The sequence below is a fragment of the Alligator mississippiensis genome, chromosome 2 (genome assembly GCF_030867095.1).
Source record: "Alligator mississippiensis isolate rAllMis1 chromosome 2, rAllMis1, whole genome shotgun sequence".
Lineage (NCBI taxonomy): Eukaryota > Metazoa > Chordata > Crocodylia > Alligatoridae > Alligator > Alligator mississippiensis.
Genome location: NC_081825.1, coordinates 196,629,409 through 196,652,689, shown reverse-complemented (window position 1 = coordinate 196,652,689; position 23,281 = coordinate 196,629,409).

Genomic DNA, 23,281 nt, shown 5'->3' with positions numbered 1-23,281 from the left:
TGCATGTTGTAGCAGATAGAGTGTTCTGTGTTATTCCTACTGGTTGCAAAGCTTTAGTGTCAACTGTAAATGCAGTAGGAGCCTTGCTTGCCTTCACTGCAGTGGTGATATGCAAAGTCAGCATGCTGCCCATCACAGCTGTAGTCCTCTGCCTCTGTGGATGGTACATTTTGTAGGGATCCTGTCAGTGACCTAACAAGCAGGGTTTGCACCCTGGGCAAACCCTGTAGGAGTGGCAGGACTGGGAGATGCAGAGGAGTCTTACCCAAAACAGGCCCTGGCTGCTGCCGCTGCATGCTCTGTCCACCCCAGCTCATGCTCTAAAAGTAGCAGCAGTGTAAAGTCTGTTCCCTGGCTATGCCTGCAAAAGCAACACTGTTTGACTGCTATTGCTGCTGGGGTGCAGACTCTGCAGGGGTGGAGGACAATTTTAGTTTCCCTTCTAAGTCGGCATCTGGAGCAGGTGCCTTTCCCCCCCACCCCTACTTATGCTACTGTAGTGTACATTAGGCCTACTCAGAGAATGTCTACCAGACTGAGTCCCTTGGGAACTCAGGCAGATGAATACCTACTTTCTGGATCCTGAGGTAGCTTAGGTTTGGCTAGGCACTTAGCCAAGATGGGGATACTTCTAGGCACTTCAATTGGTTTTATACCTCTGAAATGAGATTGCCTGTGGAATTTAGGTTGCCTCCAGAGGAACTGTGGAGGCCAAGAAGGCACCTGATATACAAATGCTTGTCAGTCACTTGGCTGGAACCTTTTTATCTTGCTCAGTATGTCAGTGCATACTCTAGTTTTTTCCAAATGTGCAAGCTGTATTTCCTTGTGCATGGGTGAGTGTGACCCCATTCCTTTCTTTCAGCTCCTTCTGTTAATCCCTGTGATGCTTAGGCTGCTAGTGGCCGCACTGAATTTTACCAATATCGGAGTGGGAGAGCATCTGTTCACCAGGGCCCCCCCAAGGTAAGACTAGGACTAATGGCCATAAATTGCTAGAAGACTGCTTTAGATTAGACATAATGAAAAAATTCTACAACTCAAGTGTCCAGGGTCTGGAATAGACTCCCCCCAGAAGTGATACAATCACCTACTCTAGATACCTTCAAAACACATCTGGACGCTCACCTTGCTGGGCTCATTGATCCCAGCAATCTCTTCTGCCAAAGTGCAGGGGGCTGGACCTGATGATCTTGAGAGTCCCTTCCAGCCCTTAACATCTATGAGTCTATGAATTGTACATGTGGGATTTGGGCTTGATGGGGTTCTTTCTTGGGTAGGGCACTAGCTGAGGTAGGCACTAGATGTTTCATGATTGACTGAATTTGATACACTACATTTTTCCCCTTTGTCTCTTTAATCCCCTTATGTGACTCCTGTAATTGAAGACCAGAGGCTATGGGTTCTGTAGCTAAGGCAGATGGCCTGCTGGTGGCTTTGATCAGACATATGATCATATTTCCTGCGTGGTCAGGAGCTGAAACGAGACGTCCATGTGGGCGTGGCTCTTGCATCTCTGAGATGGGGTCATCAGCTACCCATGTAGTCTGTTAAAGATTTCTAAGATGCATAAATACCATTGCTAGTCTGCCTGCTACCAGGGACAGTATAATCTTTACTTAATTCCAGAGGCAGAGCTAACTATTTTAGCATTTTTCAAAGAGCAGGGGCAGAGGGGATTATACTGAGTGAAGGAGAACAGGGGGCTGGAGGCTCTGACCACAAGGACTGGGAGCAGCTTGTATGCTTCACTCCCCAAAACCTATGAAGTTAACCCTCTCACAGGCAGCACAGAATTACATTTAGAACCAGGCTATAGAAGCCTATATTTGGTGGTGGCTATGACAGGATTAATACACTAGCTGTTGGGTGGGCACTTCCCCCTGCAGCAGTAGTATCTCTCATGGGGGAGACAGAGTGGCATGGACAAGGACATTCTTGCCCCAGCTCCACTGGGCTGCAGCTTCCAGCTTTCTGCTGCTGTTCTGGTGCCCGTCTTTGGTCAGTGCCTGGGGTTTGTGCCCCCCTCACCCACCTTTAGTTAGTGCCAAATTCTGGGTCTTTGCCCAGTTGCATCTAATGTTTTTATTGTTTCCCACTTCTTCAGAGTCTGCAATTAGATTCACACTTTTGAACTTGGACATAATTATATCCTTATGTCCTTTGCTGCTTTGAATTGTTATAGTACTGTATTGGCTTAAGAAGATTTTTTTTTGGCCTTTTTTGATGTGAAATTTCAAACATTTGTGCTGAAATTTTACATGCTTAGACAGATTTTTTTTTTTGTTCATTTGTTTGAAAACTTCAGCAGAAATTAGTTAGCTTTTCCAGGAATAAGATTAGGAGGAAACGCACTGTTTGGCCCATCTGTGTTAAAAATCAATCAATCAATCAATCTGATAATCATGTAGCTGAGAAACTGTAGTACAATGGTGCTTAACCTTTTTGGTGGGGGTGGGGGTGGGGGGGAGCAGATGGGCAGTGCCTGGCCTATCTGCAGGTTGAATCTGGCTGGTGGTCCCGATCCAGCACCTGGCTTGTGGAGAGGGGCAGGGGGTAGCCTGGCCCCGATCCAGCCATGTGGGGGAAAGGAGATATATCCCAAGCTTGATTCAGCTGTGCAAGGGGAAGGAGTGTGGTCCAGCCCCATGGAGAGACGGGGGCATGGCCCCCCATGCAGAGGGAAGTGGATGTGACCTGGCCCCAATTTGGTCATGTGTGGGGAGGGGGCATGACCTGTCTCTGACCTGCTATGCGGGGCTTGGGAATTTGGCAGCAAGGGAGGGTAGCAGTGCTCCCTCACCACCAAATTTCCTGACCTGTGAGGAGCCCCATGGGCCAGATGGTGTAATGATGGTGAGACTAGGACTGTCTGAGTAAGGAGACTGGGAGAAGAGCAGGATGAGGAGCCTGAGCTGGGGGATGGGGTTAATAACTAGGGGTGAGGAAGAAGACTGGGGCCAGAGACTGACTGGGCAAGGACATAGGAGTAAGGACACAGACCCAATATGGAGGATAAGAGTTCTGGGCTGCACAAATGCAGAGAGGGAGAGGGACACATGGAGAGATGGGAGCAAAAGTGGTCTCTGTCCTTTAGAGAGCAGTCTGCTCCAGAGCTTGGCATGCATCCCCAAAATCCCAAGTCCCTGCATTTCTGTGGCAGGAGTGTGTACTTCATCCTCCTTTTGCTTCTGGACTAGATATAACATAATATTGCTATTATAGGTTACCCTATTAGGTGAAGTGGCAGAGATCACTGCATGGATCCAAAGAGTCCAACCCAGCTGGTGACTTGTGTTAGTATCAGAACAATTCCTTAAGACGAAACTTACGTTTTTTCAGGTTCACTAAAACACAAATGCGCTCTCACATGTGCACACCACTAGCTAGGTGGTTACTCAGAAAACTACATTTAAAAATGTAAGAGTGCAAAATCAAGTGCTTAGAAGTCAGGAAGTGCTAAAATTAAGATGGTCCATGAAACTTTAGTTTGTCTCCTTTGTGTGGATATATCAGAAACCAGCCCTTATTAACTAGACTTTTTCCCTGCACAGGAGGTACAGCTCATTCAGTTCACAGCATGAATGACCATCTATTCAAAATGTGGTGCAATAGATAGCCTTGTGCTTTATTTATTACACACTGTTCAAGCCCAAGACTGAAAACAGTTTTAATTTCTTTGTGGGTTTTCCTGTGAAGCTGTGCTCTACAGTATCTGACTGCCTCACAAACAGTAATGATTTGATTGTCAAAACACTCCTCTGAGGTTAGTGGGTATTATAATTCCCATTTCACAGATGGGGCATGCAGGTATATAGAGATTGAGGTCAAAAGTATTTATTAATTTCGGCTGCCCGATTTGAAATAGTCCATGACCTGATTTTTAAAAGTGAATTAGGTAATACTTTATATGTTCAAATCACAGCTCTCATTGCCTTCTGCTGTAGCTGTGAGTGGTTAGGTCTTTTGCAAATCAGATGCCACGTGTCTTAAATTGATCATCCAGAAAATGAAGAGGACTTGACAATTATTGCAGAAATTAGGGTTTAAATAATGTGTCTAGCATCCCATAAAAACTCTGTGGTGGGAATCATAGAACAGACTTCACCAGGGCAGAATATAGCCATCTTAACCATGAGACCATATTTTCTTCATCTGCAGTTCTTTGCCTCATTCATTACAAACCTTTCAACCTCTGCAAAAAGTATTCAAGGGTCTTAAAGGACAAAAACCTCATTTACCACACAGCCCTACTGCAACCCAGGCCATGGTCCATACAGTGCTCTGAATGAGGTAGGGATCTTATGGGAAAAAAGACACTCCCTTGTAATTAAACTCTGTATCATAATGTATACACACGAGGGGACTGAATCAAGGTTGCATAGGCAATCTTAATTATAGCATTTCTTAACTTTTAAGTGCTTGACTTTGCAACCTTAATGTTCTTTTAATGTACTTTCTGTGTGCATAATATATCTCAGTTTTCCACTCGTAAAAAATGCTAACAGGCTGCAGTCTACGTATACTTTCATAAAAATTCTGAGTTTAGCTTTCTGAACAGGTTTTTGAAATCAATACAGAGAGAGCCACTAACAGGAGGTAAACTACAAACCACAAACACTTTCAATAGGATAGCTCTTTTTATATAACATTTGATATCATTTTCACAGCATGATCTCTACTTTCATACTGTGATAGCTTTTACCTGGAGTTTAGATGATTCATTTTTGTAGTGGATACTTAACTTTTATATGAGGAAAATGCAAGAGAAACCAGCACAGCATTAAATGAACTATAGTTGCAGCATTAAAAGACTACGGTACAGTAATAATGTAGAATGCTCAGATCCTTGCAATCATACTGGGCTGGACTCAGGAATGCTCTATTGATTCGTAAGTGCCAAGATATACAGGGGAGGAATTTTCTTCTCCAATTTTTTACTTTCACAATTCAATTAAAAAGTGGATTGGGTAATCAGGGCTTGTTTATGAATGGTTAAATCTCCTTTAAGGATTTTGTCTGAGAATTAATGATGGTGCCTTACTTGCAAGGGTCTTTGAGACTCACACAGCCATATAGCTGTTTCTCCCTGTCACTTACCTGCTTAGAGATACAGATAGCCTAGTGTCTGCACTGAACACGTGCCATTATTGCTGGTGGAAATACCCTGATGCACGCATGTGTGTGTGTGTGTGTGGGTGGGGGGGCCTTTACTTTTATTTAAATAGTGGCTATTGCTTGTTCCAAAACCTACTTCTTGAACTGTTCATGGAGTACATAAAATTGAGACTGTTTTTGTTGAGGTTGCTTGGGCCTCTCTGCCAAGCCTCTGTTTTCACATGCTCGTAACTTCTGACTAATTAGTTGTTGGTGACTTTTCTATGCTTGGTCTCAGCCCAAAGTTGTTTTTTAAAGATGAACCAATCTGTTTGCTGATTACTGAATAATGTAAAAGGTGGTTGGGGGGTGGTGGTGGTGAAACAACACACTCCTTCTGCTATTTGTTGTTGAAAGTTTTAAAGATGTCTGAAGGTATCCAGAATTGAAAGCAGACCATAAGGACTCTGAATTGTTCTTGTTGCTCTAACTCCTACCCCATAATGGCTGGTACATCAATATTTCATTTAATTTGATCTCCCATTTAACACATGCATAAAAGGTCTCTTCTCTGACCTAAATGGCCATGATTAAAAAGGAGGGTTAATACAAGTCACCTGCTATTACAAAATTGTCAAAATCAGGACTGTTTATCGGAAATCATCTCCTCAATGCCAAAAGTGTTGAAAGCAAGAGGAAAAATGTTACTAAGCTTTGTTGACTTTCACTAAGGGTCAAAGGGTTAGCAGAGCTGGGTTGACTGCTATTTTATCCAAATTATTGTTTGTCAGCCCCTAATTCTAACTGTTGATGAAACTGAATCCTCTTGAGCTTTTTACAAGCTTTTAACCAGTTGGAGACTGACCTAATTTGTCAGGAGCTGAACACCTTCCAAGATCTGCATAGTGTTCATTTGGATGTAGGAGTGCTCAGCACCTCAAAAGATCAGGCTCCCTGCCCCCGCTTGGTCTAACTTTTAATATTTTGTATGTCATTTTTAAATAAATGCACCAATTGAGTGAGTACTACCAACTTAGGCAAAGAAAGGTACTAGCATGCTGGAAAGTAGCTACCTTTGCTGACTATCTCCTATACTTCTCTGTGCTGAACAGCATACTGTGTGGAATCAATATTTCTGCAGCTCCCTGAGGTTTTTAATTCATATTTTCAGAAAGCCTTGCATTTTATATTCCTCAGGATGAGCAGTACACAAACTCAAATATTGTCACACAAATGCACGTTAAAGGGATGCTACTTGCCCTCATGTCTGCATGAGTTTATCTCCAAAAGATGACCTAGGTTTTCTTTTGAGCCAAAAGGCCTAAGGGAGCATCTGTAAGATTCTGCTCCCCTTCCAAAGTGTGATTATCCTTGGACCTGATGTTTCTCCGGATGAGACTCTGGAGAGAGACCTGGGTGCGTCTTTTTCCCCAAAAGGAACATTTTGCACTATAATGCATGACTTAGCTTATTCTGCTGCCTAAGAATTTCATATCTAAAGTCATTTCCAGAAGGCTAGGTTACTTCTAACCTTAAGTGGAATAACTTACATTCCAAAGCCACCTTACATAATGTTTTATTTGTATTATGGTAGTGTATAGAGAATCCTAGTCAAGGTCATGGCCTCATTGTACTAGCTGCTATAAAAATACATTATGAGAGTTGTTTGTCAGAAAGTGCCATAACTCCTAGAAAGACTGTTGTTTGTATATATATTTATACTTGCAAATGTAAGGGCTGGAATAAATGCGAGGATCCTATCCGTGAAACTGCTCTGGATTATACTTGTAAGGGAGTCAGTGCAAACACTCAAAAACCCAATAGTAACTTTGTTTCTGCAAACAAGAAAACTGTCTTGGCATCTTATGACAGATTTTACCCTGTCTTTGTTTCTTGGTCTTCAAAGCAAAATAATATCCATTTCCTCTAACATTCTGAAATTGCGTAAGTTCAACCGTATCCTTCTGCCTGCATAAAATGAGGAATATATATTTAACATAATTAAGCACTTTAAAAAAAATCAGGCTCCTGGGATGAGCAAAAGGCTTATATTTGCAATACCATATTTGGGAATGGAGCAGGAAGCAAATTGCTAAATGAAAACATTAGAAGGCATGGCAGTGTTGATGTTAAACCTACTTATAACAACACTGAAAAGCAGAGATCTTTTTTTCCTCAGCCCACCACTGAATCTTCTTCCTAGTCTGACTTTCTGGCTTCCTGACGCTCTCTCTTGAGATGCATCCATGATGAAAGCATCCTTTCCCCCCACTGCTCTAGCCTCATCACTTTCTCCTGTTTGAAGACCTTCTCCTCACTTTCTCCATTATATGCAAGATTTTATCCTGCCTTTCAAGGCCTTGTACAATTTGGCCTGACTGAAGTAGGAAATATTAGAAGTCACCATTTACCAGACACCACAGAATCTTACTGTTGCAGGGTGTCCTTCCAGGTGTGGCTGTAAAGCCCCTGGAATCACTGCAGCCCTCGCTTTCTGGGTAATCACCCCTTCAGTCACCCACCATGCCTGATGTCTTATTTTTATTTGAGAGAGGTTCCCCCAGTACTTCCCCAATTGCTCTCTCAAAATGAACACTAGGTACCCATGGTCTCTAACTTGTGGGATAATTGCATGGCTCTGTACCTGCCCTACACCATGCCTCACAGACAGCATCCTCATTGCTGTTCATCTTCACTTAGTTCCTCCTCTGGGCTTCTTGAACTCTCTCTGGTTCCATACTCTCAGCTTCTCAATAGGCTCTGGACCCCTCCCTGGGTCCAGATCCTAGGAACCTCTTCCTCCCCTTAGTGCTTCCACAAACCTCCAAATTGCTTTAGGTGTTATCTTCCATGTGGACCTGCTGGAGCTGCAACCATCTGGCTGAGGTGGTGTTCTCTCAGTAGGCTCCAAGATGTTATTATCGGCTTCTCCTAAGGCCTGGGTTTATACCTGCTCTAAGCCCAGGCCTCCTCCTAAGTCAAGTGCCTATTTCTATCAGACTTAGTCTCATGTACTGGCTCCCTGGGTCAGCTGACTCCCAATTATCCCTGACCTGCACTTGCCAACGTCTTTGCAGGTTGCCTGACTGCTTAAAATGGCAGGCACCCCAGGTGCCCTGCAATGCTTACCAGATAAAATACATGAGGTAGAACCAGGATTGTGTCATATACATTTGTACAGAGCCAACCAGAGTAGTAAAAATAGTAGTAAGTCTTCACTCTTTTAAGTCCACTGGTGTCTTATGTGTTATAAGCCTCTTCGAGGCGCAGTCAGGTTGCACCATCTTTTATACCAACTGAGGATCTGTACCACTGTATTTAAAATACATTTCTAAAATGATTATTCATAATAGGCATTCTCGTTATTGTCAGGAATAACCACAGTCCACCAACAGAGCATTGATAAGCATTTAAAATCCTGGAAACTTGATTTAAGGAGGCTTAAGATATTAAGGAATCAGGCATATTCTCCCTCCCACTATATGGTGTTCAGGTGAACCAATATGAATAGGAAGTTAGAAGAAGGGGAACTGCACAGACAAGAATGGCAGACGTGTAGGAGCTTCATGTCTCATTGAATGGCCAGCAGTATTTGGGAACTCTGCTCAAGTGGCTGGGACATAAAAAGGGGCCAGGTGTCAATGCAGCTGTATCAGTTACCAGAGCTGAAAACTGGGCAGATGAAAAAATGTAAGAACTGCTGCTTTAAATCCTAATGTTGTTGAGGAGGGACAGTGTATGAAGCAAAAAAGTGCTACAAGTCACTGCTATCAGAAGTGCTTTATAATACCCCTTCTGTAGGTTTAGTACCCTGCAGCAGTAGCTTGGGATGCTAGGCAGCAGGCTCATAGCAAAGGCAACACGGTAGTAACAAAAGAAATGCTATTGGTGCTTTAGAGAAACTGCATGGAGAAAGAGCATTTGCAGGGTGGATCTTGGCCTTTGGAAAGTGGCTTTCCATTAAGAAATAACTACCATTATACATGCTTCTCCTCCTGCTTCTGGTTGCATCCCTTCCTGGAGTGGACAGTGCAGCTTTGCAGTAAAATGCATTCAACCCTGGGGGTCAGCATGCTCCTTCCGTCTCATTCTGTGCATGTGGGGACCAACATCCAGGCTCGTGGGAATTGAAAGTGGCCGCGGTAAGTAATCAAAGTTTTGAAATCCAAGCCTCCATGCCGTGGGACTTCAATCAGCAATCTTAACAAACCATGAATGGGTCAAGGATCTCCCCACAAAAAGCCTTTGATTTAATTAGACTTCCTTGAATGATTAAAACTGCCTTCATTTAGTAATCTCTTTCAATCTGAAGCCACCATTTTACCTGAATAAATTAGGATTTGGGTCTCTGGCCATATTTGTGTTTTACCAAGAAAGACTTTACAGAGTCTGCAACTTACTAAATTACAGAAAATATAAAGTAAATTAAGAAGCTACTTTTTGAGCTTCACTTGAGATACTTGCTCAGACCCTCAGGCTAAGTTCTGTTCTTAGTTGTATACAAGACTGGTGTTGATGTTAAAGATATTGAAAGGGCAGTACTTGGCCTTGAGTGTTTTTCATCTACTGTGAGCATATGCAGATCCTCAATTAACTGAACAAGAGAACCTTTGCCACATGAGCACTACGATCTCTAGGAGTGCTTTCATTGTCTTTTATTAAAATTAATTGAAAAAAATCATCAAAATTCTGAGCTGAATCAGTGTTCATAATAGTAACGTGATAAAGTTGATGAAAAGTCAGACAGTTTAGTTTAAGATCAGCAATGACTCTAGTCACAACATTTAGGGCCAGACAGCTACTGTGCATTCCTTAAATTTCAGGCATATTTGGAGCTCGCAGTTTGTCTATAAAGGATAGGGGTAATTACAAATTGGAATCTGGGTTGAGATAAAATTTTGCTCATATTAGAAGAGGCTAAATACTGAATGGCCAATATTGCCACCTTTCTGGGTTGATCAAGATAGGATATGACCCTTCAAAGTAAGTTGCCCATCTAGTTGTACATATTGGGTGCATCTATACATACATGTTAATGCCAAGTAATTAACTCTGGTGCATAGCACACCAGAGTTTCTTGCTCCCAGGTGCTGTGTTTATGCATTGAGCCACGTCAAAGTAGTCCTGGCTGGCAGTGGGCCCAGAGGGTCAGCCTGCCAACCCAAGGCTGCTCTGACATGGCTTAATGTGCTGCGGAGGGGCTGGCTGGGGGGCAAGGGTGCTCCAGTACAGGATTAACCAACAAGCAGCCCTTGCATGGAAGCACCTTCCTGCATCAGCTAGCCAGTTCAGCATCTACATCTGTACTGCTGCACATGAAAAAACTCCACAGCAGGATAGTACTTGTATTTACAAGTACTATCTTGCTGTGGAGTTTACTAGTTTCTTGTGGCCTAATAAGACTGCGCATGTAGATGCGAGATGTTTACTGTGGGGCTAATTAGACAACTCCGCAGTAAACCTCTCATGTAGACGCTCCCAGTACAGTGTAGTTGGTGGCACAGACTAGCACAGCACAGAGGTTATAGGGATGTAATTGCAAGCAGAAAATTTCTCAGTTCCCAGAGAACTCACTAAATGATATATTTAGTAAATCAGCCATAGGGATTGTGACAATAGAGAACCATAATGTCATTAGCTAAGGGACCCAGTTTCAATCTACCCCACATTTTCTGCTACTTGTTACCTATATTCAAACACTTAGTGTTAGTTTCCCCTAACAGCTCTTCTTGTGAAAGAGTTGTTGATTAATGAATAATTCTGCCACTGAGGAAGCTTTACCAGAGGCATCCTGAGCACCGATAATCAGACTGATTTCCAGTCAGAATAAGAGAAGTGGTCATTATGGGTGTATTCCCCTTCCATTCTCCCCTTTTTATTTTGTCAAGAGCAATCCCTTGTCTCACCATAAGGAAAATCCTCCCTCAGGCAGAACAGCTGACAGCGACTCCTTAATCTGCTGATTGTGATCCCAGCAGCATCCTTGGTAAAGAAAGGAAAAATCATATCTGAGCATTAACAAACTGAGTTGCAGCATTTCCCTGGATTTAAAATAATTGTCTTTCAAAAGATTTAAGCATGAGCAGGTGTTTATGTAAATTATGACTGTTTGATTTGCTTAATAGTGCCATTTTTTCCTCTTTCTCCTATTATTTGTATCGCTATTTAGCCTGTGGCTTCCAGCTGTGATCCAGATTTACAGTCAAGCCATTGTTTTTAGTCAAGTTCATCTAAAGGTAACATTTTATCTAATAGACTCCAATACTGACATCTGTATTTTTCCTCACCCAAAACTCATGAGCTCAAGTGAAAGGGTTTTGCATTTAAAAGGAAAAATAACAGGCTGAAGAAAGTAACAATAAAGATGGCATAACCAGCTTAACATGTTCAGTGGAGTATAGCAGTTGACATGCTGAAAATACAGCTAGAAACTACAGTTAGAAACTACTGTTGCATTAAGTATATTTAACTGTAGCTTAAGATATTTCTTTGAACTGTGACTACTCGCATTCGGCCTGAGTAATTTTGGGGGGACTAAGCAGGTATATTGTAATTTACATGCTGAACTGTTTAGGTTCCATATCTCTGACATTATGCAACAGGGGCTGGTAACCCAGCCTCACCATGGACCATACGTCCTCAGCAGATGCTGTAGAGGGTTTAGATAGAAAAAGATAGGCAGTAGGATCCTGGGGATGCTACCCAGTGATGTATTGACGGGGTGGGGGTCATGCCCCCGGGCACTGGCCTGGTGGGAGGTGCAGGTCGGTCACTCCAGGTGGACTACATGGTCCCTCAGCAGTGCTTCAGGTTTGGAGGCTGGCATTTCTGGGCTCAGCGATGGGCTGCCAGGGGACCCTTCCTCCCCCTGCTCAGCGATTGGCCACAGATGTGGGGGGAGTGGGTGAGGCACAAATGCAGGCATTGGCCCATGGGTACTGGAGACCCACAGTACGTCACTGATGCTACCTCTGTTGCATCAGGGAGAATAAAACCAATGTGGCAGGCAATAGGACCATGCTGCTATGGTTGGAGCATGCTGCTGATTCCTTGAGCTGCTGTGGGCTGGGTCTAGTCTCTTTGTGGGCCAGAGGGCCATATGTTGCCAACCCCTGTTACACAACACACATGCATGCATGCACACAAACAGAACCACTTGCTGGTGGGTGGTTGGTGACCTCAGAGATACCTTGGCTGTTAGTTGATGCTAATGTGTATAGTGAACTGGACCTACATCTATGTAGCACAGGGACCTGTGCTTAGGAAAGAGTGTGCCACTTTTGTAGACTTCCAGTCTTGAAGCTAGCTGGGGGTTGGTTTGATTTTTGGTGCAAGTTAGCTTTTCTAACTTGGGTCCAGGGGTCCATGGCCCTGGCACCTATTCTGGTAACTTTGATGGTAGTTGGTGGAAGAGGTGGTATGCTATGGCCATCTTCCACTTCCCTCCTACTGTCCTATGTTGCATAGTGAGGGAGTGGCATAGAGTAAGTTATCTAGCTCTAAAACATCTGAAGCTTTCCCTGTGTAATAGTAATGCTATTATAGCCAAATAAATCCATGTGATGACTCTGCTTCCTGTGTGTGATCCAAATAGGCCTTAGTAGTGTTGCACCTTAGAATGTTATTGTTTAAAATTAATTCTGTTGTCCAGTTGTTTCCTCGTGCATTTGAAAAATGGTTGATGTGTGCATATGGTGCCAAAAAATGCTGAATTCACAGGCACACAGACAATTTGAGATTTACACTGACAATGGGAGTTATAAATGTACAGGAGAAGAAACATCAGGAGTTGAACAAGAGTGAGCAAGGAGTGGTCTGTGAACTCTTCCATGCCTGAAATAGTCTTAGGAGGTACAGTGACTCAGAGAGAGCTCTCTCTTGTACATTTACCCTGCTGCTTTCTTCTTGGTACTGTTCTACAAGAGCAATATATTATACTCTCAGTGTGTTGACTCAGTTGCATGTGACCAGAGAGGATGGACTCCATTGTAGTTGCCAGTCCCACTGACTTAAATGGGACTACTTGTGTGAGGATCCCAGTTCTGGTTTATTGAGGGGGTTAGGAAAATGGCTTAAATGGTTAAGACTGCTGGTTTACATAGGATAGCCATAGAGGGGAAGGAACGTATGTTGTGGCTGAAGTGCTTTTGTCCTTCAACTATTTGTTTTAAGACTGTTACACTTTGATGGGGCATTTCCATGTAGAAGAATTATTCTGTGGAAACAATAATCTAGTTTCTCTTCTGGTAGGAAGACTCTACCAATGCATATATTCAGCCCTTGGCATTTTTAGTGAAGATTATTGTTTGCTAATATGGCACCGTTATGCTTATTTAATACAGTTTATGTTTACTGAAATTTCCTTCTTGGTTTATTTTCATGTGTTTGACTGTTTTGGGTATGAAATGAGGCTGCACCAGGCATAGTGGTTTTATTTCAAAGGTATTAGTATATGTTTTGGTTTATGTGAATTCTCTATGTCCACATTTTTTTTAACATTTGTTAATAGCAACAACAACAACAACAATTGATTTACTTCCTTGTAGCAATTGTGAAACTGAGACGCAGTGTTTTAGTTGTCTGTGACAGAACCAGGAATGTATAAAACCCAGATCTCCTGATTTCCAGATCCGTACTTTAACCACAAATTCCTACAACACTAGGCAAGCTGAGCACTGTAAAACTCCCCTGCAGAACACTAGTGATTTTAAAGTCCATCTCCACTAAACTGGGTATCTCGTAATTATTAATCATGCTCAATTATACCAACTGGTCATTTTGCAATATTGATGGTAATCCAGTTTGGGGGAGGTAAGCTCTTGGTGACAGGAACTTTCTTATTTTATTTCTTGTACATTTCCAAGTGCAAATAGTTAGAGGTTAATGAACATTAATAATAACTAATAATAACTAATAATCAGTATTTTGGGTTCAGCTAAACACATTTTCACCCATGTTTTCTGGGAACATTTCAAAACTTTTGTTTTGTAAGCCCTAACTGTGGTTGCCCAGGGAGATAGGGAATACAACAGAGGATATGACCTTTCTGAATGTTTTCTTATCAAAAAGCGTAAGTACTGTATGTCCCGCTAAGCTGCTTCAATAGAACCTTGTCAAGTTATCACATTACTCGACGTGTTGCTGATAATGAATACATAAGAGCTTTAGATATTGAAGACTCAGAGGAAATAAATAAGATTTACTGCAAAACTGTTCAACATACATACCAAGGCCACATTTTTTTTCCATGTGGGTTGTCTGCTGCTTTTGGTCCACTGGATAACAAAATGATGCAAGAGTCAGTTGCTTGAAAATTCAAGTGTTATTTTCATGGCCTGTGTCTCCTGTTGGGGGAACTTGATCACAGGGGTAGTATCAATTCCATGCCCCAAAACTGCCAACCATTTCCTTTTCTTACACTGTAGGGCTCCTTGTCGTACTCCTTACTGATGGGAAAGCTGAGAATAAGGGATGATCTATATTCACTTTAATATTTTGACCTTATCATAGGCTCTATATATCCCCTCCTACCTCATGAAACCATCCCTTTCATATTTTTATCAAACTCCGTCTGGAAAGCTGTTTGGTGTCTTGCCTACACTACTCCTGCTAGAAGCCTGAAAGAGGGATATGTGCTTGCCACTGCACCCCCTCTGGATCTGCCCCTGGCTGTTTCTCCTTGCTTTGCACATTTCATCTATTAATTTACATCTTCTGTTGCTTAACTAATTATTTTCTTTGTGGCATTGCATCACATGATGAATGTTTTGTAGTTTTGATGAATTAGGATTTGTTGACAAAGTCTTGGTCAGTTCTAGTTTTGGGGAATCTCTGTCATTATTGGGTTCCAATCTGGCTTCTTTCTTTCAAATAACATAGACTCTAGAATCTGTGTTTTATGATCTTCCTGTTAAATACTTTGGGATCAAATGGATAGTAGATTTTCACAGGACCTAGGCAGTAATTATGCCCTCAAAATAAGGGTTAGGTGGGACTTAAAGTGACATAGAGGTTTCATGCTAGTAATTGGTATAGGGGTGAATTTCATTCAGGAACTCTACATTTGCATTTATATAGTTTTGGAGAGGTCCTTGTTAGTTGGTTTTATGCCATATTTGTGTCCACAAAATGAGTATCTCATGTGTATCCTAAATTTAGCACCCTTGGTTGATGATGCTTCACTTCACAGTTACTATTGAATGAATGTGTGTTCTTTGTACCTGGGCAAAAATAGTTAATGGTGCTGATGTGGCTTTCTCAGATAATTAGTTGCAAGGGAGCTCCAGTACTCTGGACTCACAGTTCTTGATTGATAGTAAGAATTCATTCAGTGCGAAGCTGGGGTTTTTTTGCACTTTTGATAGTTTTTTGGCAATTTAATATCCTCTCATTTGGTCCGCACAAATTCTGACACAAAGAGCTTTTAAGAATTTTACAGTTAACTTCTTAAATAAATGTCTATATGCATTTTGGATCTTCCTTCATTTCCAAAATATGAATATTTTGTGCCCTTGATTTCTAATCTTGTAGAAATGTCAGATTGAACTGATGAAGTCCTCAAGTGAAGCTGAGACTGAGATTTACTCACCTCCAAACGACAGGATGTTATATTTAGTAGGTTGAGATATATTTCTGACATGTATTTTCTATTTTGCAACCAACGCAAATGCATGTTTTTATGTAAATGATCAATCAAAGAAAATGGGACTGTATAAATGAAGGATTCTACTCTGGTTCTGCCATTCAGGGATGACCAATGTATATGAATGGGTAGTCTTTCAGTCAGACCTGTGGCATTTTCAGAGTAGAGGTTTTTTTTACATGTATAAAACAATCACTTGTAGGCTACTGCATATGACTGATCAGGAGAAAAGTGGGAAGCACTATTGCAGCACAGTGGCTCCCAGTGGCTGTAAGCAATGATATCTAACAATGCCCCAAGGAGCTAGTTAAAAAGTGCCTCACAGACTCAGAAAAGCACTTTAATGTAGCTGCATTAGAAAGCTGTCAGTTGCTTGTTGGGCAAAACGGACTTTTTGCTCAGTAAGGATTATTGAAACATTTGTTACATAGTAATTTGGAAATCATAATAAAACAATTCTAATTTTATTTCCCCCAGCAAACAAGTAATGGGGCTAGTGTACAGAACAACTAGAAAGCGTGCTAGAATATTTTGCAATCTTGTTCATTCTCCTAATTGGGACAGCAGGGGATAGACCCCATAGGCTGCTTTTTTTTTAAAGGTCCTTTTCAGGAAAAAAGTTGTCAAAGGAGTAGGTGGAAGATAACTGATTTGTATCTCATACACTTCAAATACTTGGTATACTGGGAAAATCATGTCTAGTTATATTCAAGACACTAACTATATCCCCTTGAAGTGATAATGCTCAATAAAATAGCTGACTTTATCAGAACTCTGCCACGGAACAAAATCCATTGCAAAATGATATTAAATAGATGTTGAAATCACTTGTTAGGTCATTTAGTCCATATATTGGCAAAGCAGAGTTATTCCTACAGGTACTCTCCAAAACTTCATCTAGTCCAATGGAAGAGACTGGTGTAAGACTCACTTAAAGCAGATAAAGAAAACACATATACAAAACTGTGTATTGTCAAGGTATTATTTTCGACTAGCTTTCTATTCTGTCTCTTGCATTCTAACTCCCCTCGTGAATGCTCTTTGGAATTTGAGAAGCTGAAATTTGATCCAAATACTGCATGGAAGTTTCAAGCCGCCGTTAAAGAGCTGGTGAATAAGAAGTAGGAGCATGCATGGTTCCTGACTTTTGAATCTTGAATGTATTGTAATACTTCATGATTGGGTTTTAAATACGCATCTGTGATTTTTTTGTTTGTTTTTTAAAAAGATTTTGAGATCTATAAAATAAAATGGAAAGACAATAGTAACATAGCGTGATGCTTGTCTTGGTGTCAGGTTAAGCTTAGGCCTAGGGCTGGTCACATATTGCAAAATAGTGCTCACACACATTGGTTCATATTCCCTCCCCCACTTTATTAAAAAAATCTGAATTTGACTAGTTTTTGTATGTGAACAAGAACCAGACATTAAGTAGTAGATTAGCTCAACATAAAGAAAAAGAATCGGATATATGACATAAAGATTGAAATCGGGTGTACTATACAAACTTTCATAAACAATGACCTAAGAAATGAGAAAAAATAAATGGACTGGGAAATTCAGAAATCTGATGGACAGACTTGTTGTTAGGGATTTAAATTGACAAGTCGCCCTTTGCGATGATCAGAGTAAATACCTATTCCCCAACCAAATTCCCGACAAAGGTGAAGTTCTCCCTTGAAAAAGCACTGACTGGGAAATTCATTAAAAAAAGTGTGATGTACAAAACATTGGTGGAGAGTTTTTGTTGTTTGTAGGCAGTGGAGAGAAAGATCAGTTTACTGTACCATATCTGCGAATTTACATCCTCATTGATAGTGCGGCAAAGAAAAGGCAGAAGTGAGAAAGCAAATCCATCTTTCTTCTGTTCTCAATCACTCCAAGGTATGAGTAGAAAGTAGGCAAAATTTTCTGGAGGAAAACCTGATACAGAACCATGCAGGATCCAGAAAGGTAGTTGATGATAAGTTGCCTCCAAAATGGAGTAGTCTATTAGGCTAAAAACAGACAGCAGGCTTGGTTCAAATTTGAGCGTTTTATCTTGCAGCAAACCCCAGACTTAATGCGGGACAATGGGCTTGTCCCTCTGTAAGTAAATGATCTGAAATAACACTTTGCCTTGGAACTATCTTGGCTAATTCAAGTTAATTGCCATTTAAGTCCCCTGTATTAATGGCTGTGCCAGTTCTGTTTTGATGGAAGTCATATCCCAGACCAATCAGTGCTGCATTCAACCAGCTGTCTGTTTTTAGCTTTAGAAACATTTCAGTAGCAAGACCTCCTTAACACTATTTCAGATACCAAAGTGGCTTTATCTTTTGTGTGACTTTAGGAAGATGATGACCACTGCAGGTACACAAAACTTCAGAGGTTAAGGATTAATTATTTGTTTATATATTTGTAACATATTGGGGAGTGGGGAAGGGTTCTGGTTAAGTCATTGTTAGAATGACAGGTCTGTTGGAGGCAAGTTCAGTTCTAGCTCTTGGAGTATGAAACAGATGGCTACAAAACCTCCAAACAAAACAACCCTATACTTTTTTGTGCATATCTGGATTGAATTCTACAAGACACTCCAGGACCTAGAGCAAACCAGTTGGGAGCTAAGGTGCATCAAGTAACATTTAACCAGTTGCATGTTCTTTTTCTGACTTCTATTTGTGAGGAAGGTAAATGCATGTCTAAAGCAATTGAACATTTCCCTTGATTATAGCAAATGGTATGTTTCTTTTCCCTCTTGGGATGTAATAGGAATATCAATGTTGTACATTTCATATAAAAAACCCTAAGTTTGCTGAAAGATGAAACACATTTAGTGGAATTGTTATCTCAGTTATGGTAAAGTACCATTATAGTTAAATTCATAGGCACAGAATTGTAAGTACTGAGGATTCAGTTGCTCACTATGAATCCAATCAACTCTCTGCATAGTACTCGTACATCCAAAATCCAGATGCACTAGGAAACTGAGAGGTTGGTGATCAGGAGTTCATAAAGACCACTAAATCTCTAAGCATAGCCAGGTGATGCCTCTTATCAAAGGTAACAACTGTCTCAATAAACTCAGAGGATGGAATTTTAAGTCAGGATAAAAAGTTATATAAGAGAACAAAAAGAGAGAGAGAGTGAGAAAGCAAGAGAGAACCAGCTCAGGAAAAATAATCCTGGGAAGTGTGTCCAATTTTTCTAACATTTCTAATAACTGATTTCAGCAGGGTTGCGTGGGTGTAACTAAAAGTAGAATTTGTCTCCAATAGGGTTTTGAATAGTGTGTTAAGTAGCTGTTTTATTTCAGAAATGTAAATATGTAAAACAGATATGCCAAAGTATTTCCTTTGATGTGGAATGGGAAAGAAAAAAGAATCCATTTTTCTCTTTTCAGCAAACAATAGTTCTGCGTTTTTAGGGCTTCGGGTTAAAATAAAGTAGGAAGCAGTTTTCTCACCTTGCAAAAATGTTTAAGATTGCAAATATTTCCCTGTTCTGCCTACGGAGGAAATTGAGCTCTTTTTCCGAGTGTGAGACAATCATACCCACAGCCGAGCAGCAGCAGCCAACAGCCTGGCCTAAGCTGAGGAAGAGGGGCCAGCTCCCAGGCCCGGAGGAAGATTAGTTCAGTTGGCTCCTTTGCCTATTCAGAGCAGAGACTCAGTCTCACCAACTCCTGCAAATGTATATATTCAATAGCAGGCCTATTACTGCTGTAGTTTTTGTGAGCTTTTGCCAGGGAAAACATAAAGATGGGAGAAAATGCATGAAAATGCAAAAATAATTGGAAAATGATCTATTATGTAACATTGATTATATAAAAAAGACAATTACCCATATTCTATGTGTAAGCAATTTTTTAAAATACACTTAGGAATATTAAGCTTTGCTTCCAAAAGTTTGAAAGGCAGAGCCCAGAAATTTTACAATTGCACTAAGCTATAAATTATTTTATTAAATATATTTTAAATATATTATTAAATATATTTTTAGAAATATATTTGCTCATACCTAGATTTGCCCTTACCTACAGCAAAACCTTACCTTTTTTCTGAAAATCTTTTATAATTTTTTTTTTCTAAAAAAAATAATTAGTTTCACACCTTGTTAAGCAGAGAACCTCTAGGAAACTGCTTTTTTCCTGTGGAATTCTGCCTATTTAGAGGATCTGGGCATTTGTATGCCTAATAGACTGCCAAGACTTCCTGTGACATCTTACCATTGCCATCCTAGTTATGGCAATGAAGTCACATCAAAGCTTCAGAGTTTTGCAGCACCTTTCGGAGTCATTTCAGAGTCACAATAGATTATAGTCAATTGGTAGTCATAGCACATCACAGACATTTCACATTCATAATGCACTGCAGTCACTTCTTTGGGAGATCATAGGCTTGTTAGAGGATCATTACTACTTCATAGTTAAAATTGTGCTTGCATTGTATAGTGTTCTTCTGTATCCTATGGATTTGCAGATTTTCTTTTGATATTAAATTTCCCTTTGTCTTTTTCTGTTAATAGAGTCAGAAGGTCAGGTAGCATATTTATATATAAATCTATTTTACCACTTGACCTTCTGACCATTTTTTATTTACAGGAGAAAACACATTTATATTTCTCGGAGAACAGAAAACATCATTATGATTTCTGCCCATATATTCATTCAGATTGTCTGTTCTATGCTTCAGGCATTGATGGAAAATTCATTGCAAAATATGTTGTGAGAAATTACATATTATATGTGATAATCACCTGTGCTGAGGACCAGAGATGCAATATTTGCAGTTTGCAATTTTATTCAGATTTCAGAGCTAGCTGCACCTAGAATTTAACCATTGTGCATGTTTGTTTAAAACAAAAATACCATGCGTCATTGGGGAGTCATCCACCAGAATGGCACTGTGTTTTAGTACTTGCATGGTTACATTTTGTTGGCTAAAAGTTTCTAGAAAACCAGTTTTACATGATGGTTAAACCACATTTCTACAATATGCCATATTTTCTCACATATAATATGCCCTGGAATAAGATACTCACCTTGTTTATGACAGGCAGGATGAAGACAAACAATGTAAGTAATAGCAGCATCAGCCAGTGAGCCCACCTGCTTGTTGTTCTGCTCCCTGTGGATTGCGTGCAGACTTTACTTTTGCTTTCCCTGAAAAGTGGCGGAAACTGCACTTACTGCATCTCCTTACGTATAATGTGCACTCCAATCTTCAGCAGCTAGTTCTGGGGGAAAAGGTACATATTTCATGCAATAAAATATGGTTGTTTAGGATTGTGCCACCTATTCTTATTCACAAGCCTACGCAAAGAATGGGCTTTGCCACTGAGAGGAGTCGCATACCTCTGATATGGTAGCATCGTCCTAGTTATAGACGCTATAATAAAGATGCTAGTTACAGGCTGAGACACAGGGATCAGATGGGAATTGTAGTTTTTCTTCCCTCAATGTGTATGAGTTGGGGGGGGGGTGTTTCTATTTATGGTGAAAGTTTTAGAAAAATGAAAAGCTTATTTTAAAATTGCATGAAAAATTAACTTAGGCATTTTTAGCTTAATTATCCAAACCAAGCATCTTTAACTGTGCTTGTACGTATTTCTTGGGGAGCTCGTGCAGTTTTTTGAAGAACAAATGCCTTAAAATCAGGATATTGCAAGATGTCAGAGTTGGTAACAATAGATTGAGGGCACAATCTTGCAAGATTCCCACCTACAATGGCAGTTGAACATCTGATGTGATGAAGCCTTAACTGTACAATATGACATAAGACTAATTAGAGTCACAATGGATACTATAATAGAACTTTTAGATTGTATATGCTTAAAAGAATGCTAATTTTTCATTTTTAGGGATTCACAGTATTTTTTTCTGTGTCTAACAATTTTTTAAAATCAACTCAAGGCTCAGATTACTGTTCTAGGATCTTAATTTTTTATGGAAAAATCCATGTAAAGCTTAATAGAAAATGGTAATTTTTGTATAGGGTTTCCAAACTTTCTTGGAGAATTTAATAGAGAATAATATCCCTGTTACAGAATTCTAACAAGAACAAACCCATCGAATAGATGTGTTTCTTTATTAAATTCTATGGGTTTCAGAGTAATTTCCATAGAAGCCTATTAGAGTTCTATACAGCGCTACTGGTTTCAGCCTATTAAATCCTACAGGACTTTTGATAATTTACTGTTTATGACAGAGCCTAGTTGTTGTTTCTTAGTTTAGTTATTCCACCACTCTTTCCTCAGTATTCTGTTCGCCTTTTAATGACTGGGTTTCATTTATTGAGATTCACTTGTTTCTTGCATCCATCCCAAGGGAGGAGCTCGTGGGAACTGGGAGGCAGGTCATTCTCAGCGACAGGCTCCTGGCTTTCGGATTCACTCCTGCCAGAAATCTGTCTGAGCCTGAATCTGACTAGGTTTAGGAAGCACTGTAAAATGCACTTCTTTGTTCAAGTCTTCCACTAAATGGCAGGCATTGGAATTTCACTTGGCAATTAGTATCCTGGCTACCCTTTTCAGGGTAGTTCTATAGCTTTTTCAATAGTTAGGAGGGACATCAAGCATATTTTTGTGGCACTTTAGGCTATTGCTACATTATGTAAAGTGCACCCAGGTACTGCATTGATGGTCCCTTTATACATGCATTTGATGTGATTGGGTGATTGCTTTTTAGTATTATTTTTTAAAAGGGAGTCTTTCAGTTAATATGATTTTTGAAAGGGTATTAAGCCTGAAAAATAGGCAAAGAAATAAGTTATATTGTTGGATTAGCTATTTAAAAATCTATGTTTTGACTTTTAATGATTTCTCTCCTTTTATTACTCCTGAGAAGTGCTACCACTCCAGAATAAAGGGAGAGTAGATTTTTTAAAACATAGTTTATTGTTTTGCCTCGAGAACAAATTTTACAATTAAGGATATGAGATCTCCTCTCTTTTATCTTCCATTTAGAACAGAATAGAATTTGGATTTAAATACTTTCTCCCTCAAGGTATTTGAAAGCTCTTTACAAAAAACTGTCAGATATAGGTAGAAGTGCAGTGGCCACTAGGCATTGAACAACAGCTTGGTGCCTTGGGCCTTAGCTAATTTCATTCAGTAGTGCTGCCCTGGGCACCAAGCTTATCCTCCACCTCTTTTTAAAAAAGGACTCCATTGCCTTAGTATCCAAAAGCACATGGGCTTATTAAGGATGGCACACAACATTACAGAACCTCCAAGTCTCTGCACTTGCAACAGGATGCCAAGTCCTGATGAGAGTCTTGAATTCTCTTCCTTTTGGCCATGATTGAAAGGCCTCATCTGTCCAACCCACTGTTTCCTTTCAGTTTAGTGGCTCTTGGTTTCAGCCCTAATGGAGAAACACTGGGTATATAAACACTACTCAGTTATAGTACCAGGCAGAGCCATACTGTGCCACATCAAGCTTGTTACACATGCGCTACCTCCTGAACTAAAAGTAATACAGGCACTGCTTGTTTGCCGGTAAGCCCTGCCTTTCAGGTTATTGGCATATGCCTAGCACAACACATGGGCAGCTGTACTATA